The sequence below is a fragment of the Rhinichthys klamathensis genome, unplaced genomic scaffold (genome assembly GCF_029890125.1).
Source record: "Rhinichthys klamathensis goyatoka isolate OS25496 unplaced genomic scaffold, OSU_Roscu_1.1 h1tg000064l_1, whole genome shotgun sequence".
Taxonomy (NCBI): domain Eukaryota; kingdom Metazoa; phylum Chordata; class Actinopteri; order Cypriniformes; family Leuciscidae; genus Rhinichthys; species Rhinichthys klamathensis.
The window spans coordinates 764,053-781,944 of NW_026606607.1; the positions used below are offsets into that span (position 1 = coordinate 764,053).

The window sequence follows — 17,892 nt, forward strand, 5'->3', positions numbered from 1 at the left end:
AACATACGTTGATTGCAAGTATAAATCTCTTTATAGAGCTTCTAAGAAGTTTTAAGATGATGTTCCGTGTTGTAATCGGAGAGGTGAATGTCTTCCTGCCAATGAAATTCTCCCAATTTCTCTGTTCTCTCTCTCCCCATCCCCTTTCCTCTCTCTCTTACTCGCTCACGCGTGTACGTTATCCATTGTCCAAACTTTATGCATTTCTCGTTCATTGATGTCTTATTGTATTGTTCATTGTTGTCTATGTGTTTGTAAATACATATATCCCATGTAACCGTAGTAAATACATAAGTAGTCATGCCTTTATTAAATCCATTATATTCATTTTGATTGATGTTACTGTGTCTGCTCATACTCCAGGTCTCTGAAATGAATAGATCAAGCTACGGCTTTGCTTTATAAAATAAAAATACTTTTAAAGAGTATGTGTTTATAGGGCAGAAAACCCAGTTCTTCTGGCCAGAGAATTGCGTTTCCTGAAATCCTATGAAGTAAGATGATATGTGGGATTCCCCCAATATTAATCTGACAATTGAGCTAATTAAATTTTACCTGTCTGTAAAACGTGATCTATGCAATCAACTTGTAGTTAAAATGCAAGGATACACGTATGCATGCAGGTAAAGTGATAGATCCTCCCTTAGAGGGAGAGTAAATTCAATGTAAGATTGATCTAATCCAAACATGTATGAATAATTATTAATTACCAATTATTAATTAATTTATGCAAATTCCCCACGGATTAGATCCGCCCTGAATCCTTAAAAAATGGTGGAGAAAATGCTAAGCACATTTTAAACTTGTTTTATGAGCAAAATCAGTTTTCAATCTATGTCTATATTGTGATTTAATATTGTACGTGCGCCTCGAGTGAGCGAACGCAATGCGAACTCACCGCTGCAAAATAATGTCTGACATTCCGTTTGCCATTGTTAATAACTAAAATAAACTGCAGTTCATAGTATTAAATTTGTCCCACAAAAGACGAAGAAACCTCTTTTGAACGACGACATTTTTAATGTTAAACTCCCCTGTCCGAACGATGTTCTTCTGTCAGGGTGAAGACAAGATTTAGTGAAACGATGCTCTTTCACTATTCTTAAAAAGGCCTTATTTTATAATCGTTAGATTAACGATAAAAACTCCTGGTTAAAACATTGACTTAGCTACTCAATTGTAAAAAACCGAAAAGCATATTATCACAAGTGCTATTTGATATATGCTTGGAGTCGAAAACAGATGAATAATTCCTGTTTCCTTTTGCACGACGCAGCGAAGAAAACCTGCTAACGTGTTCAATGAATATAGCACCGATAAAATCCAAAACTGAAAACATTTTTAATCAATGCTATTTGACATATGTTATGGGAGTCGAAAAACAGATGAATAATTCCTGTTTTCTCTCGCACAACGCAGCGACGAATCCTGCTAGATGTGCTTGTAAAACATAGCACCGAAAAAAAAAAAATCCAACACTGAAAACATTTTTCATCATATATGCTATTTGATAAATGTTATTTGGAGTTGAAAAACAGATGAATAATTCCTGTTTCCTTTTGCACGACGCAGCGAAGAAAACCTGCCAATGTGTTTAAAATAAGTATAGCACCGGAAAGAAATCCGTCGAGATTTAAATGAGACAGTGCATGTCCCCCGAGACAATCGAAAGCGGGCTGGTTGCCATACTACTGCCAAACGCTAGGGTGCGCCCTTGAGTGTTTTCCAGTATCAGATTGCCTCCACGCCCTCCATGAGCGCAATAGCGCCATCGTGTGGACACTAGCGGTAAAGCGTCTTTTCTTCAATTTTCTCTTCCCACAACTTCAAAGTTTACCAGTGAGATTTTGAACTCGTGTGTCTAACTTTCAATGCATGGCAATTTACAGCCTCGTTCACTAACATGATTTTCCCTGCCTTGACTGTGTGCACTTGTTTTGGATTTTGGTTCAAACCAAATTTGAACTTAAAAATTCAAAACTATGTCTTAGCAGTTTCTGATGACCGCTCTGTGTTGAAATGGCTTTCTCCCAGTTGATCTTGTGTTGGATACTACCACTGACACCTCACTGTGGTCGTGATCATCAAATATAAGGCCAACCCTTAATTTCCTACACTTATTCAAATTTGGTTTGAAACAAACCGATTTCAAGGTTAATTTGAATTAAGTCTCATTGCCCGTTGGGAATTGTTTTATGGCTTTTTCTATATTTCCCTTTTCAAATTATTTTTAATAATTTTGATTTGATTTTATTACAACTGTCTCCTTGCTGTTCTAGAAGTTACTTAACATCTATGAATACGCTTGATTTGAATCGTATTTAAACCAGTTTGAATGCAATTTAAATCAAGTTCTCTGTCAGCCAGCTTGACCACTAAGAGGAAGTGGCCCAAAACCCTTTGTGGCCCAAACGCGCCACTACAGCCTGCTTCCTCCTGTGCTCTTCCTGCGGCTCTAAAACTCTCCTCCGAAGGGAGACTAGGTTATTCTGATAATTAACTTTGTCATAATTCCCTTTGTTTTTACCATAATTTTAGTAAAGCCGTTGCCTTTGATTTTTCAAAAAAAAAAAAAAAGGACACTCAATTTGATTTAGATAAAAGAGCTTTAATTCACGTTGAGGTTCAATTGTTCTTCATCCTGTTTTGTGTTTGTAGGTAGAAAGCTCTCTCGGGCTGTGGCAATTTGACAGTCAGCTCTGCTCGAGGTCCGGCGGGTGGTTCGTCTGATCTGCGTCACCAGCACTGACTGAGCACGGGTCTCAGACTTTCCTGTATCTTTCCCTTCGTGCGGCCCGCAACACGACATTACCAATTCGGCACCGCCGGTTGTGTTCCAGGTCAAGTTGCTTGAGAGGGCGCACCTAGGTACAGATGCACCGAAAGGCCCGGGACACTGCTGTCAAGTGTTTGGGGCGACAGAGGGACCAACCACGATGCTGACTTCGAGCGGAATGACCTCATTTCACCCCAGGCAAACTAGAAAAAGGTATTAAACCCATCCACTTAATATTGGCCACAGAATCTAGAGATTCCCCGGTCATGGGAGTGTTTGGCTCCCTCTCAAAGCCACAAACTGCAGGCTTAGGCCTCCGTTTCCCCTTTTTAACACTTCTCGTGTACTATTAATGCCATTTCATTACAGACCTTTCCATCTCTGATGGTTGCATGTTACTTCGAACTTTGCTATCTTGCCACTGCTCTTTTCTGTTGTGCTCTGTTCCTTTCAGTTCACCTAGAAGACAGAACCTCTCTGAGACCACAAGGAACGCTGAATAATAGTTTGACAAACCAAGCCGTTAGCATAGACAGGTGACCCCTAAGCTACCGCCCTGTTAAATTTTATTCAGGCCTAAATTGTCCCATCGAATGATTTAACTGTCTGCATCAGTTAACCAAAATTTTCATACACGGCATAGCCGGTATTATAGCTCGTTAGACATAGACGAACTTGCATTGGTCTCTCTGTGTGTGTTGTGTTCCTCTCGCCCACAGTGAAGCCAGTATGTTCCGGTCCTACAGTCCCACAACCCGCTGGGACAACATGGAGACATGGCTGAGATTCATGACACCTCCATTCCGGCCCAAGGTCGCCAGTGACAGAGCCCGAGCAAAGAGCAGCTGGACGCAGACGTGGACACGCTAATGTCGCACCAACCCAGCCAAAGCTCCCACGACAAAGACTGGGCCAAACACGTCAAAACCTCGCTTTCCAGCTCACCGCGCAAGCACGCCTCCACAAAGGAGCCGCATCGCCCTGGAGCACAAGGTTGCAACGCCGAGGATGACAACGACCCCGAGCTACAAAAGGAAGTGGAAAGACTTCAAACTGCCCTGGCTAACCTTCATCGACACAGACCGAAGTGAATAGTCAGAGAAGAGAACCAGAGAGGAACTCGACGAGAAACTCCGACAAAGTGAAGCCTCTTGCAAAGAGCAGAGACCGAACTGAAAGAGACTCGAAAGCGCACGGCCTGCGAAAAACTCAAAAGAGGCCCGTGCGACCATCCACAAGCCCGTTCAACAGAGACAAGATCTCGAACACGAACTTGGCACCGATCACACAGAGTTGCCACACTCTTATAGACTGCAGCATGACCTGAAAAGGGGAAACACACACCACAAGTTTCCCCTGACCGGTCCGCACATTTCAGCCAACGCACAAGAGCTGAAAAGGGGGGTGAAAAAGCCGCCTTCCACACATCTCTGACAATCTACAGGACATTGATTGTTCACCTGCAGTCTCCAACCGGTGAACACACGTCACAGACACCCAGCAGCACAGACCTAGAAGAACCTGTGCTACCACCACCGGCTCCGAACGAGTTTGCTGTGGAACTTACAACGAACCTGTGACTGAGGACACAAGTTTCAAGAAACTTTCCCTCCAAAACCCGTCAGCCACCATAGTTCTTCTGCCCCCACGCAATGCCCACTCAACGATGCGTGAAGGTCCCCTCAGTAAGAATTCCTAAAACCCCAAATTCCTGAACTGCAAAACCAGAAGACACACTGCACGAACACCGTGCAAGACTCAGCTAAAAGGTCCTTGATCAACATCGGACATAAAACTTTTAAAAGTAGATGAAAGTGTGCTCAAAGAGTTGCAAGACTCTGCGTCTGTAAAATTTGAATTTTACTGATTTAAAGGAATCTTAGACGGACATGTAAGCCTCAACGGCCGACAGACTATGCACGACTCTTTTGAAACAAACGGTTTCTAGATGTTGAGTAAATCGGCACCGCTAAACATTAGGTTCCGTGACAGTGAAGAGTTACATAGAACACCAGCTCCAAATAGGGTATACGTTACCTTGACGCCAGAGTGTAGTAAAATCACCTGAGTTCTAAACTACCGTTAACCCACGGGCGTGCACTTGATCATCGCGATCCAACTAAAACAAAACGTGCAATACGTGTTTTGATCGCTGGCTTGTCTGAATGCCGATAAAACAATAGCTGGAATTGACATCTCTACTTCAAGTAAAAGAGCCTTAGATTCTCAACTGGTATCAGTAACTTCAGCATTAAAGCGTAAGTCTGTGTGAAAAAGGTATCATCTCAGCAGCTTGTAATCTGTACCGATATCCATTCCGCTTTGGTTAAAAGGAAATCCAAATCGCGGTATGACTAAAACCTGTTTCTGACAAAGAAAACTCAGAACAGTGTTATCTATGTAGACCCGGGTGATGCTCCCCGTTTCTACGATGTAAAGGCCCTCAGAAAAAAAAGAAAAATAAATTTGTTGCTAGATTGATGTAATTCACCTAAATTTTGGCTGCATCTACAAGCAGAAAGCTACTAAGCGATCAAACCAAGTCACGTGCTGAAAAATCAGCATTTATGCACGAGAAGGGACGTAACTACATGCGCTTAGACAAGCGTTGACTTGCAGCAATTCTATTTCCTTACTTTGTAAACAAATAGAATAAGTCATGTAAAGTAAAGAGCAAAGTTGCATTAGTACAATTAGCAAATGCCAAAACACATCTGCAGTTTACTAAATGGAACATCAAGTTCTTGAAAAACAAAGTATAGGCGCCTCCTGTTAACCCGTTAAAACGTGTGTGATTCATGTAAAATGTACAGACATTCTTCAAGTACTGTTGAATTGTTCTGACATGCTCTGGTTCCCATGACAACAACTTGCCACAGGAAGTGTTAACTCGTAATGTCACTTTTGTAAACAAACCAGCATGGGTGGCTAAGCTAAATCTAGCCTAGCATCCAGCTAACTTAGGCTAAGCTAACCTAGCTCCCGCACAGCATAGGCTAAGCGAAATAACTTCCACAGTTAGCAGCTAGCATAATTTACTTGAACCCTTAATCACCGCCTGTGTTCCACAGGGCAAAGTATTCTAGAATACTTTCCTCAACACCAGTTAGGGTTTCTAATTATCCACTTTCCGTGTTTGCAATTCTTATTAGCTAAAGTTCACCTTCACTGGTTTAGGAATACTCCTTGCTAACCGTTGAAGACTAACTTCGCAGATCCCCTGTTAATTAAACTTAAGTTTAACTACATGTAAACTGCGTAACTAACTACAGAAGAATTTGTATAACCATAGGAAGTTTCATCTGCATGTTGACTAAACCTTTGGAGGGACACACACGATGTGGTTTTGAACATGCAACCGCTACAACCCACTATAAAGTGTTGATCAAAGCAAATCCAAAGTTTAGTCACTAATGCCACTGATTATTCTCGACTTCAGATCATTCCTGTGTTTGATCATTTTATTCCATTTTGCTTTAATTTTTATTTTATTTTCCTCATTAATTATTTCATTCCTTTGACCTTGATAATAATAGCAAGCAGCTATTCCCTGGTCTATTAGGTCATCTATATGATTTAATTTTTTTTTTTTTTGCCTCTCTTGTCAGAGTGTGGTTCCATCTCCTATAGGGCCCAGAAAGGAAACAGACCCCCTTATTTGTTATTTTGGCTTAATTTCAACCAGTGCACTCATTTTGTGACCCTTCAACACCACTACTAGAGTCCTGAGGATTGACAATAAGCAGAATTTAAATAAGAAAGCTGTCCTTTTCCCTATTATCGTTCACTTCGTCGAACCATCTCTAAGTCCAGAGAAATAATTTAGTCATAAGAACCACCTTACGTCATTTATTTCATCTCGGCTATGTCCTTTCCAGGAAATACCATCGGAACCACACAAAACTTAGCCTAACAGTCACAGCTAAGATAAGGACACAAGAGACACTTAGCTTTATGCTAAATGCTTAACGAACCTATTAAGCAGTAGTTCTGAACTTTTAGGGCCACGCATTAATCACTCACAACAAGTGTGCCAGAATGCCACAGAGCCCCTGCCTAACCGCTCATCAGTCACGACACCAGCCCAGACGCCAAGACTTCTGTAAAGCCTAATCAAAAAGGGGGTGGCACGAAAACTCTACCCAACCACCACCAGAGACATTGATTTGAGCCTTGAAGGCCTGCTAGACACTAGCTCGAACACCACGCTAATGTCAGCCCAACTCTCTGAAAGACTCAGTGCTACAGCTGAGCATCAAAACGAACTCTCAAGTCCCAAACATGTGAGCTGAACGTGCAATCCTACAGCCAAAACAACACTTGGCTCAAAACAGGTAGCTTCCGTTCACCCAGTGTACCGATCACGTACCCACTTCTGATTGGCCAAGTTCTGTTAAATCGCTTTGAGCCTTTAATAGACCCTAAACAACTGAATGTCTGAGCTCAAGTTCAAAAACCACTCCCCGTCCAGTGACAAAGGTCAAGAGAACCTAACTGGCAGGTCACAGAGGTCACAAGAACTCCCTCAGCCAGCCATAAAGGCACAGCCTCAGCACCAAATGGAGATGTGAACTTGCTACCCTGCACCTTTCAGCTCACCAAAGACTGTGACTAACCAAATGAACTTTGAGACAACCACCTCTCTACCCCTCCAACCACCCACGACCGCCGTCTGCACCCACCGACAACCGGTGCCTTCAGCCAACCTGCGTCGACAAGCACATGCTGCGTGCACTAAACAACATTCAGCGTTCTGCACCTGATGCCATCACCGCGCCACAGCTTGTGATGCCACAGTGCAAAAGGGGGGTAATGCCAATGTATGCCGCTGCACGCCGCAGCACCAGAGACACTTTTTCCTCCCTTTCTCTCTTTCTCTCTCCCTTTCACTTTTACCAGGATGCTGCTGTGCCTCCAGCCAACCAGAGGGCAACCGCACTCGGACATCTCACCAGGTCTGGCACCAGGACTCCTTTTCTGCCGGACCCGCACTCAGAAAGTGAATGTGCCACCTGATCCTTACAACGCCTACAGAACACACTACCCCAGCGTAACAACACAATACAGCTGGGTAGGTGCCGATGGACAAAGGACTCCCGCACTCACGCTGAGACCGTGGTTGAACACATGCTCAAGCAACTTGAGAAAATGACTGTCACTCTAGCGGAGCCAGGTGGCCACAACCACCGCCGCACTGCCGTCAGAACTCTGTTTAACACTTGTATGTCCAGCATGAATGCAGCAAACCTCGCCAACGTGGTACGGCATGTAGCCGAAATTCAGACTGAGATTCCACAGATAAAAGAGCACTCACAACAGAGTGCATCCCTGCAGACCATCGACAAGACACTAAAGGGAACTGTGGTAACTTTCAACACTCACAGCGTTGAACCCCATGCACTCCAACACTCACTCCATGAAACAGCTGTTTACTGTCTTCCAGAATGACTTTGCTCAAACTCAGCTGGTAACAGCCCTGATGACAAACCTGCTGCAGGGGGTGAACTCCTCCATCGACAGCCTCGCCAGGGGTAGAATTCCACCGCACCTGATACCCTTAAGCCTCGTGAAAACCGTGCTGGCGTCCGCCATCACCACGCCAACTGACTCTTTACAAATACACCTTTCCTACTCTCTGGGTAGTGCCATCCCTCTCTGCGTCGACTACAAGCAGAGAAGGGGGGGGGGGGCTTTCTCTCGAACTTGCCCATCATAGAGTCAAGCCGAATCTACCGGCTCAAGAACATTGTCAAGGTCAGATTTTGAAAAATAACATTCACATCAAGATCCACACGCCGGACGGGGTTGACTGCAACGACAGCAACACAAAGCCGTCCTAAGCTCCGAACCCGTACGTGTGCACATTGACCAAAGAAATTCACTATCTCTGCCCTAACAAGCCTTTCCTCAGAGACAACACTGACGGAATCTGCGGGCTGCAGATCAGCGACACCCGCTGCCCTGCCGAAGCCAAGCTACGCACTCAAGGCATCAAGACCCAAGCAGAGAGTGTAAGTGACAGGCGGCTCGCTAACACTCCTGTGCGCACAGCTGCACTCACTTACGACCAGAATGACACTGACACCTGTGTCACCTCGCTCCACTAGAGCCTGTGAATCCAAGCACCGGAAAGTGCCATCCTTCACCTTGACGACCTGGCATGATACCATCTTCCATGCAAAGAGTACAAATTAAAACTGGAAATCCCATCCTTCTCCAGGTACCACACTTTCACCCTAACTCCAGAACGGGAGTTGTGGTTTGCGAAAGGGGGGGTGATCCCAGCTAATTGACATTGCTCCTATCGACACAGCTCTCCAAGCTGTGTCTCTACTACCCATTCTGACTACCTCACCTGTTGTCCAAGCCTGGACCGCAGACGACACTGCACGGTGTACCTCTATGGTAGTCAGACACACCCTGACACTGGGCTTGACCTTCATCCTATACAGGAGACTCAACGAGATACAAACATCTTCAGCCAAGCTCACGAAAGGTTTCGGACGAAACCCGCAAAAAGGGGGTGCCAAGTCAGAGACCAGGCCAGAGGCAGCTTCGAACCTCATAGAGCTGAATCCTCAGCCCTAATAACCACCTGCTGCATGAGTCATGATTCACCTGCCATCCGTCCATTGTGATGATTGTTGTCCGATTAAGTCCACACAGGGACTTCATCAGACAAAAAGGGGGACTGTAAGGACTGGGCCAGGGTGAATCTGAATAACTAAATACCTTCGTGCTAAAATCCCAAAGCCTTTAGCCCCAAAAGGCCTGGAACTTGAAAAAACACACACAAACACACACACACACACACACACACACACCTCCCCCACAGCTGACACCCACACTCAGGACAGAGCGTGGTTTCCTGTTACGAGACACTTGTATGACTGACTTGGAATTTGATGTTCAAAGAGAAAGAAACTTCTTTTCTTTAAAAGACATTTAACCCGATATATTCTATGTGTTTTTATGTGTGTCCATTTGCCCATGTCACATTGTAATGACTATAATTTGTCCGTAACTTAAAAGTGAATTATAAATACCCTAGGTGTATTTTTAATGTAAATGTTTACCTATAACAGTCGTGTTTGATATCGTAAAAATGCCCTTGACTTGACTCAGCCAGATATATGTATGAACACACCGTAAAAGGTATGATTATGTGCATAACACATCTCTGCAGTAGAAATGACCCTTCCTAACACAGGTCATAATTTAATTAGACAAGCAGTCTGACAAGACAAAGAGAAATAAAACCCAAAGTCCCGCCTGTAAACTTCCAACCCTCTAATTGGCCAAGCCAACAGGAAGAGGCTGGATTTCTCATAGTGTGATAAATGACGCTTCTCCCCTGCGCTCGCTCTCTTCCTGCCGTGTCATGATGTAACGTCTCGCCTCCGGGCGAGCTCTTCGCCTTTCTTTTATTTGTTTCTAGTTTAGTTTGTGTTTTTCAGTTGTAGATAAGTCTCTGTGTTTAATTCCAATCGACGATTGAAAAGAAAACCCTGTGACATATCTCTTCAGCAAATCCATCTACGAGGGACCTTTAAACGAGCGCGCGCTCTCTTTGAAGGAGAAACACGCGCACGTGACCACGTGACGCGCACGGACCGAGAGACACACACGCTTCTTCAAAAGCCATGGAAAGATGCAACGTTAACTCCGCGTGATTTCCCCGTAGAGATCTTTATTCCCTTTTTGTTAGTCAAAGTTTTGTTTTCCGTAGCCGACTCAGTTCACTTCCACGAAGTGAAACGAACCTAGCCGAACTATTTCCCTTTGGAAATGTTACAACAAAGACTGTAAACCTCCGTTCAACACGCGCGCCACGCAGCCCACGTGACGCTTCCTCACACCCAAAGGACTCAGCTCACGCGGCCAGACAGGGCCGTACAGGAATGTTTCGGCACAGTCAGAGAGAAACCATAACATACGTTGATTGCAAGTATAAATCTCTTTATAGAGCTTCTAAGAAGTTTTAAGATGATGTTCCGTGTTGTAATCGGAGAGGTGAATGTCTTCCTGCCAATGAAATTCTCCCAATTTCTCTGTTCTCTCTCTCCCCATCCCCTTTCCTCTCTCTCTTACTCGCTCACGCGTGTACGTTATCCATTGTCCAAACTTTATGCATTTCTCGTTCATTGATGTCTTATTGTATTGTTCATTGTTGTCTATGTGTTTGTAAATACATATATCCCATGTAACCGTAGTAAATACATAAGTAGTCATGCCTTTATTAAATCCATTATATTCATTTTGATTGATGTTACTGTGTCTGCTCATACTCCAGGTCTCTGAAATGAATAGATCAAGCTACGGCTTTGCTTTATAAAATAAAAATACTTTTAAAGAGTATGTGTTTATAGGGCAGAAAACCCAGTTCTTCTGGCCAGAGAATTGCGTTTCCTGAAATCCTATGAAGTAAGATGATATGTGGGATTCCCCCAATATTAATCTGACAATTGAGCTAATTAAATTTTACCTGTCTGTAAAACGTGATCTATGCAATCAACTTGTAGTTAAAATGCAAGGATACACGTATGCATGCAGGTAAAGTGATAGATCCTCCCTTAGAGGGAGAGTAAATTCAATGTAAGATTGATCTAATCCAAACATGTATGAATAATTATTAATTACCAATTATTAATTAATTTATGCAAATTCCCCACGGATTAGATCCGCCCTGAATCCTTACAGCGTTCATTTACATGACAACTGAACTTTTGAAAATGGGTTTAAAAGTGCACGGTTCTTAAACAGTACAGTAATCATCTCCGTGTGAACTACAAAAACCCGAATTTGTGAAAACATGATGCCATGCACATGCGTATTACATCTTCAGTCTAGGGCTGTGCAATTTTTTTTTCTTCTTCGATTAATCGTCTTTTAAAATGTGGTCGATTCGATATTGATTCTCAAAAGCCACAAATTGATATTTGTTCTGCATTTGTTTCTCAAACGGAATGCTGCGTACTGAGACTGCATCCTTCCTAGTTCAGTCCTTCAGAGGCTATAGGCTAGTGTCCTCCTCAGCAATTAAACGCTGGAATGAGACGGTCTAGGAATGTTTCCGCCCCCACGGTCACGGCACGAAAATGCTATTAACATAATTTTGGAAAAATACTTTGTATTACAAATCTTTATATTAACTGGCTTTTTATTAATGCTACAGTGAATGACAGCCGTCTGCGGTCTCCCAGTAGCTTACTTTATTGACAGTTTAGTGTAGGTGATTAACTTACAGCAAAACAAAAGATAACATCTTTGCTTTCATGTCCGAAACCATGTCCGAAAACAAGCTCAGTACCGACTCGTTTTCCGTCAGTTTATTTTCGTGAATTGGAATGTGTGCAAAGGATTGTGGGTGATTTAAGGCAGCGAAGGATACATCCGACGCGTCCTTCAAAACAGGCCGAACGAAGGACACAAAACGAAGGCTGCTTTCCAAGGATCCTTCAAATTTAGATGGCACTTCAGTGACGTTTTATGACGTGTCAGCCGAGATATAGAGCCTTCATAGGATGCAGCATTCCGTTTGAGAAATACCCGCTATCTGATTAATAATTAATTAATAATAATAATTCGTTACATTTATATCTCCTTAAAGCTGCAGTCCGTAGCTTTTTTGGGGTTAAAAATTATCCAAATACATATTTGAGAAAATACATAACCAGCCAGTGTTCAAAACTCTCTGCTTACCTTAGCTCGGTTCAAAGCAGTAAGCTTGTAATTGTCACAACTCTGAAGGAAATAGTCAAAGGATTCAGTTGCGAGTAAACAGTAATATTTATTAGGCACAATAGTAGATAGCCGTGTGGGTCAGAGTGGAAGCAGGCAGAAGAAGACTCAGGCTCGGCAACGCAGGGACGCAATGGGCAGACACAGATGCAGGAACAGGTAGAAATTCCTCCAGGAAAATCTCAGGACCACCACTGCATGTGAACAGGACTGGAATGCAGGAGAATCACGGCGAACCCTGGTAGCCTCAACAACCATCTGACAAAGACAGGACGAGGTAACAAACAAAATATAGGACATCCTCATTCAAAACAGCTGGCGCTAATAAGCCGCGCTGATGAGCCGCGCCCACTCACACAACACGCACACACATAGCGAGGGCGAATCAATGAATCCATGAACCGTGACAGTAGACCGAATAGGCTGGTTCCCCATCTACGAGACGCGGCGGTGGGGGAACTGGGGCGGGCGGATTAATGTGGGAATGAAACACGGGTTTTATTTTAGACACATGGAACACGGAATTAATTCTCCTGTACGCAGGAGGGAGTTTGAGGCAGACTGCCACTGGACTAAGGATCTTAGTGACAGAGAACGGGCCAATGAATTTGGGAGCCAGTTTATTACTAACAGAGCGAAGAGGAATGTTCTTGGAAGAAAGCCAGACCTTTTGACCGACGACGTATACGGCAGGCTTCAGCCGGTGGTGATCAGCCTGAGCCTTGGTGCACGCCCCCACTTGGAGGGGAGTCTCACGGGCTCTTCTCCATGTGTGACGCCACCTCTGGACGAAAGCGTCAGCAGAGGGAACCGCGACTTCGGATTCCAGACTGGGAAAAATAGGTGGCTGATACCCTAAACTACACTGAAACGGAGAGAGGCCCGTGGACGATACTGGTAACGAGTTATGAGCGTACTCAACTCAAGAGATAAGCTGACTCCAGGAGGAAGGATTCTGAGACGCCAAACATCGTAAGGCTCTTTCCAAATCTTGGTTGTCTTGCTCAGCTTGACCGTTAGTCTGGGGGTCAAACTAACGCTCGCCCCCAGTAACCGACAAAACTCTTTCCAAAATTTGGATATAAATTGGGGCCCTCTGTCGGAAACCACGTCAGTCGGGAGGCCATGAATGCGAAAGACATGATCCACGACAGTAACCGCTGTCTCCTTAGCTGAGGGTAATTTGGGTAAGGGAATGAAATGTGCTGCCTTCGAGAACCGGTCCACCACAGTAAGAATGACTGTTTTGCCCCGGGAAGATGGGAGACCCGTGACGAAATCTAGCGCAATATGGGACCAGGGTCTCGAAGGGACAGACAATGGTTGAAGCAACCCATCTGGGGGCCGATTAGAAGTCTTACCACGAGCACAAACTGAACAAGCCAAAACAAAATCTCGAACGTCACGAGCCATAGCGGGCCACCAGAATCGTTGCTTGATCAAAAACTTGGTACGACTAATTCCTGGATGACAAGCCACATTGGAACCATGACCCCATCTGATAACGTCGGACCGGACTCCCTCCGGCACGAATAACCGACCCAGTGGGCAATCGGGCGGAGGCGTTACCCCTTCTAAGGCCGTGCGGACCTTCGACTAGACCTCCCATGTGAGTGAAGAGATAATAAGTCTCTCAGGTAGAATACACTCGAGAGTAGACGGGCATTCGGAGCGATCAAAAATATGAGACAACGCGTCAGGCTTGATGTTCTTGGACCCCGGTCGGTACGAGAGCGAAAAATCTAAACGACCGAAAAAAAGTGCCCACCTAGCCTGCCTGGAGTTGGCGGATCTGATGTACTCAAGGTTCTTATGATCGGTCCAGACGATAAAAGGTTCCCCCGTACCCTCCAACCAGTGGCGCCATTCCTCCAATGCTAACTTGACTGCCAACAACTCTCTGTTACCAATATCGTAGGTACATTCGGCGGACGATAAGCGATGAGGAAAAAACGCGCAAGGGTGCATCTTGTCGTCCGCAGGAGACCACTGGGAGAGAACTCCGCCTACCCCCACCTCTGACGCGTCGACCTCCACCACAAACTGACGTGAAGGATCAGGGGCTATGAGAATGGGAGCTGAAACGAAGCGGCTCTTGAGGTTGGTAAATGCCGCTTCCGCAGCATTAGACCACCTGAACGCCGTTCTGGGGGAGGTCAAGGTGGAAAGAGGAGCGGCTAGTTGGCTGAAATTACAAATAAAACGTCGGTAAAAATGGGCAAATCCCAGAAACCTCTGCAGGGCCCTACGGGAATCTGGGATTGGCGAATCAACCACAGCCTTAATCTTGTCAGGATCCATGTGCACTCCCTCGGACGAGACGATGTACCCCAAAAACGGTACTGACTGTGCATGAAACGCGCACTTCTCCGCCTTGACAAAAAGCGGTATCAACATTTGGAAGAGAATTGTTCAATTTCTCTGGTATCTAAAATTGTGGGTGTCATAACCTTATTTATTACAATACAAGGATACATGGGTAAAAAAAAAAAACTATTTTATTAATTTATTGATTTTAGGTAGGGCCAGTGAAAATTTAATCATTGAATTAATTGAATCGAAATCAAACCGGGACACCTGTATCGATACCCAGCCCTACTTCAGTTTATATTTGTGCAGTGTTTCTTTACAAAGTGACATCGCCAACTACTGGCCTGGCAGCAGAATACAGTGTTTTTAGTCATTTACGTGGATCCGTGTGAATGGTTTTGACAACGTTGTAGTCTGTACGCGAAAAAGGCTTCCATTTTTAGTACATCGTTGTTGTGTAGCCTACATGTATCTTTAGATATGTCCAACAACCCTGTTACCAGATGTATTCTCAATCCTTACACAAAGTTTTTACCAAATTTTGAGAGAATATAATCTTTAACCTAGGGTTGATTAATATATCTATGTAATCATTTGATTAATTAGTAATTGTTTATTAGTTTGTTTTGTAAAAATAAAACTGTAAATTAAACTGTAACTTTAATTCTTGAAACAAGACTTGCAAATTTCATATACAAAAATTCCACATATAATAACAGATAAGGTAAGTCCCAATTTGCGTACTTGTGCAGTATTCTAGCACAGTAGTAACACAGTAGTGTGTTCACACTGAAAATTCCAAAAGGAAAAAGTGCACTTGAAATACCCGAATTATACACTTATTTAGCCGTAAAAACGTGGTATGTTGCGCTATGTCCGAGATCGAATACTTCCCTACAGTAGTATGCGAAAAACAGTACACCAACAAAGTAGAATGTCTGAATACATAGTATTCGAAAACAGTAGGCGAAAAGTACTACTTCAAGCAAGATTCTGAAGTGCACATTCGATTCCCATGAGGCCACTGGAGAGGATTTATGAATGGAGGTGAAGCGACGTAACTGACGCTGGTAGGTAACATGATAATGCACATGGTGGATTCATACTATATAGAATGTAAGTTTTTAACGGTCGCGAAGTAAGTTCAAATTCAAATGTAGTACAAACTCAGTCAGTACACGATTTGCCTTGTCCCACATGGCTTACTTCATATGTACTTATGGTATTTTGGACTTACAATGTCTGCTGCGTGCACATGTCCGTTAAGTCCACAAGACCATAGGGTGTCCCATTTGTCATTTTAGGTTTTAGAAGGATGCTCCCCCTTTGCAACCAATATGCGCCCTCGATGCGCACTTTTGCTGAGCCCGCATTGAAGCGAGCTCCACAGCACACTTCTACCCGACAGTCAAAGTGGCGTTACGTCATGAAAGTGCGGACTCGTAGGAAGACCGCGAGTGTTTAGGGTGCCATCTGGGACAGGGCCTTCATGCACTCAACTGTCACAGCTTTAATTACGTAGTGGAAGGGGATCAGACTCCGAAACAAAATAAATAACCTTAAAGTATACACTACACAGATAATACAGTGCATAAGTACATATTGCATAAGTGCATAGTTTTATAATGTGTCACAACTATAGAGAAATAAACTTGCAATTCTGACTTCTTTTCTCACAATTGCGAGTTTATCTTATCTTGCGATTCTGATACCATTTCTCAGAATTGTGAGATATAAACTCACAATTGCGAGTTATCTTTATAATCTTTATTAGTCTTTCCAATTCTAAGGAAAAAAAGGCTGAAAAAAGAATTGCAGAATTGCATGTTTTTATTGCATGTTTAACACAATTGCGACTTTATATCACGAAATACTGACTTTATAACTCGCAATTGCGACTTTATATCACGCAATTCTAAGAAAAAAGTCAGAATTGCGAGATAAAAAGTCGCAATTACCTTTTTAATTTTTTTGTTCTGTGGCGGAAACAAGATTCCATTATAAAAATGTGGTGCTCAAGTTAAAAAAAAGTTATTTTAATAAACACGTAGGTACGTCACCGCACCTTTTTTTCCATCACACTCAACAACACTCACCAGCAAACATGATGTGTGAACGTCATAATTATGAGATAATAAGATAATAAGTCTTTTTAATCTTGGGGCCTTAAGATTAAAAAGTATAATGTATGTATGAGGCATTTATATAGCGCTTTCATATGTACTACTGTACACCCAAAGCGCTTTACAATCATATCAGGGGGTCTCTCCTCAACCAGCACCAGTGTGCAGCATCCACTTGGATGATGCGACGGCAGCCACAGTACAACGGCGCCAGTGCGCTCACCACACACCAGATATAGGCGAGGAGAGAGAGTGACAGAGCCAATTCAGTGGATGGGGGCCATGATTGGCAGGGGCCAATGGGTGGAATGTGGCCAGGACACCGGGGTTACACCCCTACTCTTTACGAGAAGTGCCATGGGATTTTTAATGACCACAGAGAGTCAGGGCCTCGGTTTAACGTCTCATCCAAAGGACGGTGCTCTTTGACAGTATAGTGTCCCCGTCACTATACTGGAGCATTAGGACCCACACAGACCACAGGGTGAGCGCCCCCTGCTGGCCTCACTAACACCTCTTCCAGCAGCAACCTGGTTTTCTCAGGAGGTCTCCCATCCAGGTACTAACCAGGCTCAGCCCTGCTTAGCTTCAGTGGGCAACCAGTCTTGGGCTACAGGGTGATATGGCTGCTGGCCCTATGTATGAGATAAAAAGTCGAAAATGTGAGTTCTATGTCTTAAAGGACTTTTTATGTCATATTTTTATTTTTATTTTTTCATATAAAATAGTCTATGATTGTAGAAATTTTCAGATACTTATCATCCATCAAATTCACCCCCAAAAAGTAGTGCACAATGCTTCGGGATCTACAAGCTCTGGCACCAGGTAAAGTGTGTTTGATATCCGCCCCCTAAGAAACAGTTTTGTCCATAGACTGTGGTTTTGTCTCAGTTTTGTGCGAAACTGTTATTATTTTATTACAATTATTAATATTTATTATTA

General features: G+C 43.7%; 1 pseudogene; it reads right to left on the bottom strand.

Annotated features, from left to right (window-relative positions):
- Nucleotides 1-17,467: 17,467 nt before the first annotated feature.
- Nucleotides 17,468-17,584, bottom strand: LOC130084469 (5S ribosomal RNA; annotated as a pseudogene).
- Nucleotides 17,585-17,892: the final 308 nt, after the last annotated feature.